The sequence below is a fragment of the Gopherus evgoodei genome, chromosome 7 (assembly GCF_007399415.2).
Source record: "Gopherus evgoodei ecotype Sinaloan lineage chromosome 7, rGopEvg1_v1.p, whole genome shotgun sequence".
NCBI classification, from domain to species: Eukaryota; Metazoa; Chordata; order Testudines; family Testudinidae; genus Gopherus; species Gopherus evgoodei.
This window is the reverse complement of record NC_044328.1, coordinates 85,867,494-85,875,287: the sequence shown is the minus strand read 5'-3', so window position 1 is coordinate 85,875,287 and position 7,794 is coordinate 85,867,494. Positions and strand designations below refer to the sequence as shown.

General features: G+C 44.3%; 1 pseudogene; it reads right to left on the bottom strand.

Annotated features, from left to right (window-relative positions):
• Positions 1–4,784: 4,784 nt before the first annotated feature.
• Positions 4,785–4,883, bottom strand: LOC115655671 (annotated as a pseudogene).
• Positions 4,884–7,794: the final 2,911 nt, after the last annotated feature.

The following is a 7,794-nucleotide window of genomic DNA, read 5'->3' as shown; positions in this document are numbered from 1 at the left end:
TTGCTGGCTGGGCATTGGCGAGGTGTTGGGTAGAGGTGTGTGGTGTTATTGTGCTTTTGGAAACACTGGAGTGTGCTGGGGCTGGAGGGTCCTGGGTAGGGATGTTGCCTGTGGGGCTGGTGGGAGATCCTGGGGCTCAGTACTGAATGGGCCTGGTTGACTTGGGAGGCTGTTGCCTTTCTCCCCACCTCCACAGCTCCAGCACAGGGCTGCTTCACCACTGTCTGTGGAGCAGCAGCAGCAGGGGAAAGATGGGGTGAGCTGAGGACCTGACTGGGAAAAAAAAGATTGGAGAGCAGGGAGGGGAGGGCAGGAGAGGGACAGAGGCAGGGCAAGAAGGAGCTGCTCCTTCCCTGGCTCCCACTAGGGCCTAGCAGCTGCACGGACCTTGTCCCCTCAACCAGCTCAGCAGTCCCATGGTTAGAGGTCAAGACCAGGGCACGACTTTGGGGCAGGGAATCCCATGTGGCCACCACTGAGCCTTCTGCTGCATGTCTGTGAATAGCAGGGGACAAGATGCTCAGGTTAGCACCTTCCAGCAGTACTAGATCCACTTGAAATGACATAAAAGGGGTGGAGTGGATAAGGAATAAACAGCCCGATAAGGGGCTTTCTGCTATGAACTTAACTGCCATAAGACAACACATGCCTAGCACAACTATAATGCACACTCTGCCTCTCCATCACCCTCAATCCTGGGCAACAATCATCAGAACACTTTGCAGTTGCTTTTAGCCTTCTTAAAGGTGGGTGAAATATCTCCCCCCTTTTACAGATGGAGAAACTGAGGCAAACAGAGGTCCCATGCCATGCTTAAGGTTCACAACAGGTCAGTTGCGTAACCAAGAATAGAACGCAGGTCTCTGCTTCACTTGTTTGATAGCTTGGGTGTCCCTGTTCTCACACACAAACCCCTGACTTGAGCACAGGGGTTCTAGTAACACAAGAGGGCTAGCAAGACCGGGGGTTTAGGCCAAAGCCTGAGAGAGCTCAGTTCATTGGCTAACATAACCACTCTACTGTGGCCGGAGAATAGGTTCCCAACATAACACTCAAGGAACGCTAGGCCTCTGATGCCCCAGGGTCATCTTTTCTTGTCATCCACCCATTCCCTGATTCTGGACTGGAAATCAACAACCAAGCCAGTTCGGCGTTGAACTCCCACATTCTCTTGCAGCTTCCAGTACCAGGAACTGCATTTCTCTAGTGGACTGCACCATGCTGCCATCCTAACACCACACCCCAGAGAGGAGAATGAATGAAAAGCAAGCCACACAAAAGCCGGAGTTCCACGTTCATACTTAAAACTACATAAACTGAGTCCACCATAGCTTTGGCATTAGAGGAGACCAGAACCTTGAAAATCAAGCCCATTTTCACCCTATACAAATTGGACTTCTGAATGAAAGTGCCCCCATAGAGCTATATACTCCCCCCAAAATGAGGAAAGGAGATCAATTTGCCCATTGTTACTGATCTCTCTGTTGCCACACCTGTTCACAATCAGCCAAGACACCTTGTAGGAGAACTGTCATTCAGTTGCAGCAATAGGTAAAACAAGGCAAATCCGGTAACCTCCCTTTGAGAATTCCAAGCATGGGCATGCAGTATTACAGCGGCACAGTGCTCAGCTGTGCCAGTTCAAGGAATTGATAAGAACCTCTTCTTTGGATTTCACCCATTTAGTTCCCCTCATCTGATGCTTGCGGGAGTTTATATCCAAAAATAAGTCAAACCCAGCCCAGAAAATTTCACCTTGTTTACAATCTGTGGGAGTTTTAACTTCACTTGCAATGATTATTCATACCAGGATCTGTTCCAGGAAAACATATCTGTTTATACAATCAGGAAACATAAATGATATTGTGTTACTTATGACCAATCGCAATGGAGCAACACAGCTCCCAGGTGGGATTTTGCGGTTTGAATAGCAAGCCACAGAGTAAACACAAAAATTACCAAAAAATTGCTTGATAATGTCAATTAGTGAATAAATTCAAGGAAATCATCTGCTCACAGCCATCCTGAGAGAAGGGGAAGAAATCAGATATCAGGAAAAAACTTTCTGTCAGGATAGTTAAGCACTGGAATAAATTTTCCAGGGAGGCTGTGGAATCTCCATCACTGGACATTTTTAAGAGCAAGTTAGACAAACACCTGTCAGGGATAGTCTAGATAATACTTAGTCCTGCCATGAGTGCAGGAGACTAGACCAGAAGACCTCTCGAGGTCCCTTCCAGTCTTATGATTTTATGATTCCATGATTCTATAAATTATTACAAATTATTTGCTCACTCTAGGCATTATGCACTTTAACACATGAACATATCCAATGTCAATGGTTTTCATTTAAAAACTAATGGCCAAGGTTTTCAGAAGTGCCTAGATTTTGAGTGACTGTGCTGAGACACTTCCCGAAAATCAGTCCCCTCGAGATCCTTGAAGCGGGGTCCCCAAAATCTTGGCCAAAGCCGTTTCTTTGCCTCCTGCAGTTCCAAAGTGCATTAAACAAAATTCTGGAGCAGCTATTCACGAAAGGGGCAGATCTTTTGCTGGTGTATTAATGACACTGTGACAACTGACATTAGCTGAGGCTCTGCCTTGGACCGTGTTCACCCTTTAGACAGATTAGCTGGGCCTTTCATACTGTTTTATTACTAACGAGAACAATACTAACTTAATCTTAAAGACACATCTATCAGAGCATGCAGCAGGCCAAATGCTGAAACACAAATTGCCTCTCCTTCTGCTCCATGCTAGCAAAGCTGTTCCATAGTTAGCTCAGAATCCAGCTATCCTACATTTGACCAGCTGTTCTCTGTGGTGTCATCTTTGTTTGTTTATCCCCAAACTGTTCTCTGAAATTCTGGGTCTAAAAAAACCCAACAGGCCTTTTTTTTTTTTTTTAAAGACAAGAAAAATAAAAAGCAAGAGCTTCTGTACAACTGCCAGTGTGTTTTACAGGGGGGCAGAAATCTCCATCTCCCCATTTCACAGATAAGGGAAATCAGAGACAGAGGTTAAGTGACTTTTCCAAGGTCTCACATAAGCCAGGACAGAGCCAAGACTAGAAGTCAGGTCTCTTGATTCCCGGGCCTGCATGTTATTCCCAGGATCACACTGCCACCTCCTTTCTGCTGATTGCTTTTGGCTTTCTGACATCATCTAATTAGGCCAGGTTGCACATGCACACATTTTAGGTCATACACTGAATTGACCAGCTCCCATAAGAGCCCTGACTCCGGTGTTGGCTGTGCGAACATGTCAGATGCCACTACAAGCCGAGCACTCAGCTAGCAGGTCATCTGAGGAAGTCTGCAGTGTCCTGAAAGGCTGAAGAAGATCTCAGGGCATGTTCCATTACACCAGAGATGATGGATCCAGTGCCTTGGAGGTAAGCAGCACATCACAGTCTATTTAGCACATGACATTGCAAGTCACAGAAAAATACAGAGGGGGGGGGCAGGCAACATAGCCCCTGGCTAGAAAGTTATGAAACACAGAGCCAGGAGGCAAAGGAAGAGGGAGACCTTCCGGATCAACCACTGGGCAAATCACTGTGGTATTTGGGCAGCTTCCCCAGCAGCAGCCTGGGTACAGATGTTTTCTCCCATGCAGATCATTTTTCGTGTGGCCAACAGACATCGTTTGGTTCCCTGGTATGAGAGGCAGCTGTAATCACTTGTCCTTTCTCACACACATGTCCTGGAGGCTTCTCATCAAACTTCCACATCTGTTCCTGGTTTGCTCTTTGTCTGAAGATATTCCTGCTATGCCAGAGAATGTGCAACAAAAGGTCAGGTGACATCTCAAGAGAGAGGGGGCCTCCAGAGAGCCCTCAAGATTTAGCCCTGTGGATGGCAGGTGAAGCAGTAGCAGGAGTTATTATATAGAACAGTCCATGATGGACATCAATAGGGTGTTGATAAAAACAGCCCGCCACATTGCTGCTCCAAAATGGTCCCACATGACTCCTTGAGCAGTCCGGAGGGGAAGAAAACGGACACAAAGAAGTCATTGCTTCACCCTGGCCTCTCTGGGTAATTAATCCACAGCATTAGGGGGCTCTGAAGGCAGGTGGGGTGGGTAAATTAGAAAGAGAAATGGAGTGTGTGGGGGAGAGAGAGAGAGGATCCTGGAGATTTAAACATGAAGGTAACAAGCAAACATTACTTTCCTACCTGCCTCACCACTGGTGGTGGGGAAACTCAGATGATTAAAGGAAGTTGCCTCTCTGTATCCCTTCTTGCAAACCCACATTCCAACAACTTGGCTGCTAGGTGCATTTTTAGCTGCTGAGTGATCCCAGCCCCTACCCTACCCCCATCTTATGGAGTGAAGAGTTCTTTTTTGGTTTGCTTTGCCAGTGGGAGAGCGATCTACAACAGGCCAGATGGAAGATGTTCTAATTTGGGTTTCCTATGATTTATATCATTAGGTTTAGGCAAGGTTGGATGTATATGGCACAATCATCTGTTAGCTTGGTTCTGTCTACTCTCCTTCCCCCACCCCAAAGGTTTTCATGAGACTGTAGTAATGTCTACTGTGCCACTGCTAGTGCTCTGCATCTAGATATCATAGGTATTTAGATCAAATTGCTGTTTAGGTAAATTACACCCAGAATAACACAGGGCCAAATTCTGTGGTCCTCAATTGAGTTAAGTTCCCACTCCAGTAATTGCAGTGGCCAAATCCATCCAGGGAGAGAGATGCTGAGAGAGACTGCTCAAGGTTAGACCAAGAGTTTTCTCTCAGCTGTGGCCACAATGCATTGTAGGGGAGTGAAGGAACTTATGACCCCCACGAATTTGCATGTCATCTTTGTGCAGGGGCCATGCTAACCTTCTCTATATTGTTCCAGTTTTAGTATATCACCCTAGGCAAACACATAAGACAAGTCACAATTTCCCCCTACACATTGCAAAGGGACCTCAAAGCTGTACTTATAAGGGAGAAAAAACCAAATTCGTCATTAATGTCAAATAGATATAGTTTAAAAATAAACCATCTTGTTGCTAATACATTTCACAACACTTCTGTCAAGAAAGGGGCTCATGATGAATGCCTTTATCATTGCGAAAGATCTCACTTCCTCAATGCTCTCCAGCTTGTGTTACAACAAATGCTGCTTGGGCAACGCAGTTCATTACCATACTTCCCTAAACACAGTATCTGTGGTGCAGATCTACTTACTCAACACTTCAGAGTGACTCATCAGAGAGCAGTCACATCATGTCTGGTTAATCAGGGACAGGTTTCTAGTTTCCCAGGCTGCTGCTTTGAGCCTGTATCTGAAGGTACGTTGTTGGGCATAGTCCTCCCTCTCCTTGGTTTCAAGTGGGATGTATTCTTTTATGGAGAAAGCAAGTTAAAATATAAAATAACCCCTTTATATAAAATAACCTCCACCTATGGAGAGGGGGCATCCAAAATATGGTTCATTGGTTCTGTGCTTTTAGGAAGATCAGTAGTTTTCTGTCTGAAGAGAAGATAGGATGACCAGACAGCAAATGTGAAAAATTGGGACGGGGGTTGGGGGGTAATAGGAGCCTATATAAGAAATAGACCCAAAAATCAGGACCGCCCCTATAAAATCGGGACTTGTGGTCACCCTAAGAGAAGAGGACAAAGGATTAAATTGTGCACTTAGTTACACTCTTACAACAGATAGGGTTGCTCCATCCATGGTAATTATATGGCCCCCATTATTCTAGTGTCCATGCACCTCAGACAGTCCTCAATAATCCTGTGGGGTCAGGTTTATCAAAGTGACTTGCCCCAGGTGTGCCCTTCACCCATTAGAGAAAGCCTTTCTATTGAAAATTGTACATATCTATTTTTTTCCTTGCCCAAACTGTGAGAGATTTATCACCAGGCTTGGAATCTGAGGATTCAGTACTGGCTCACTGCAATGTCCTGAAAAGGCATTTGTCCAGAAGGATTTAGGTTTGGACTCCAGCTCAGAAAATATTTGAGATTTTGCTTAAAAAAAACAAGAGAAAGTTGTAGTTTTTCTTTTCGTAAACACCTGTGCCGCTAATGGCAATGACATTTCTCTAATGGAAGCGTGTCTCGCTCAGACGGAAGATGCCCTGAAGGTTGGTGAAAATTCAGACAAACATGCAAGATCCCAAGGGTAAAGGAAAAGATACAGCTGTCTAAAAAGACAATTAGCACTGATTGTATTTTGCAACATTTGAGACAATCTTTATCTTCCTCAGGTCCTCTCAGATTCAGAAAAGGGCACTTTTTTGAACTTTCTTTTTTTAATGACAGAGATTTCTTATATTGTCTTTGGCAAATATTGCTGAGATGTAGCTGAAACCCTTGGTCAACCTCAGCTTATTCCTACAAAGGGTTATTCCAGTTCTGCTCCCTTTGAAATCAGTGGCAACACACCCACTGGTTTCAATATGAGCAGGATCTGGCACTTATAAGCCACTCTGTACAAATTAAGACCCTGATTCAGGAAAGCACTTAGGCACTCACTCAAAATTAAGCCCCCTTTCTGAATGGGGATACTTTGCTGAATTGAGGCCTAAACATCTTTCACTTTATACTGAGAAATCAGAACTGCACTTTCATGGTGTCTCCCTTGGGTTGAGTGAAATCACAATCGCCCACAAGAGAGATGGAAGGAACTCTTCCCATTCGAGGCCACCATGTTCATTCATTCCTAAATGTCCCCTGAAATTTAGCCTTCTTTGCATCATCCCAAAAAAGGATTTCATGAGGAGGGGGAGGGACGAGTTAGTGAAGTTGGTGTGATTTGCAAAGTAAATAAACAAACAAAATTAAAAGGACATTTCCTTTTGCACTTGGCTAGCACAAACCAGGAAAGCATTACATTTAAGGTGCTGGGTTTTTCAAAAGCATCCTGCATTGGCTTAATTCAGCTCCCCTTGAAATCAGTGTTCAAATTCCCACTGGCTCCCATCGAAATGGAACTAGGCTAATGCTCAATGCTCTCAAAAGAAGTCCCACCCCTGGTTCACGAATGCAGTTAAAAGTGGCTGGAAAATGATGCTCTAGCTACACATGCACATCACCCTGTTGTTACTTCTGCGGGGCCTTATCCTCCCAGGGGCTGAGCATCTTTAAGTCCCATGGCAATGGAGAGCACTCAGCACCTGCTCAGATGTGGTATAGAACTAGACCCCTACAAGCTCACACAGCAAACTATTTGGGCCTGTTCTGAAATAGTTAAGTGCTGTGTGTGGCCAGTGTGTCATATATTCAGTTGCTTCTAAATTAATATGCCGAAGGGCAGTGCACCCGATGTCTAAAGCTACTACCCCATCCCCACTGGTAACAGCCTTTCCGGTGGCCTTTAGCTAAACTTGGAAGGATTAGATTTTTATTGATAAAGTCAGTAAATGCTGATTTCAACATGCACACACACAAACTGAGGGGAAAATATTTCCATCAATATAACAGAAATTTGCACATAGGCAAAGTATGGAAAAATTCTGCTTGAGAGCTTGATTCAGACTTTTGAATGAGGCTTGTTACGAATGATTTAACTTACGAATAGGAAAAACAGATACGATTTGTTGATTTAAGGATATTTACTTTGTATATTTTCACAGGTGATGCTGATGATTTGTGTTTTAATGGTTTCTAGAGATTCAGAAAGTTAAAGCTTAATATCCGCACTCACAAAATCATTGTTTGACCCCAACTTTCCTGCAATTGTGACAATTGATTTTTAAAATGCTTAAAAACAAAACATTGATATTAGCTTTCAAAATAGCAAAAAATAAAAATCAAGATTTGGCCAAGCCTACCTTTATC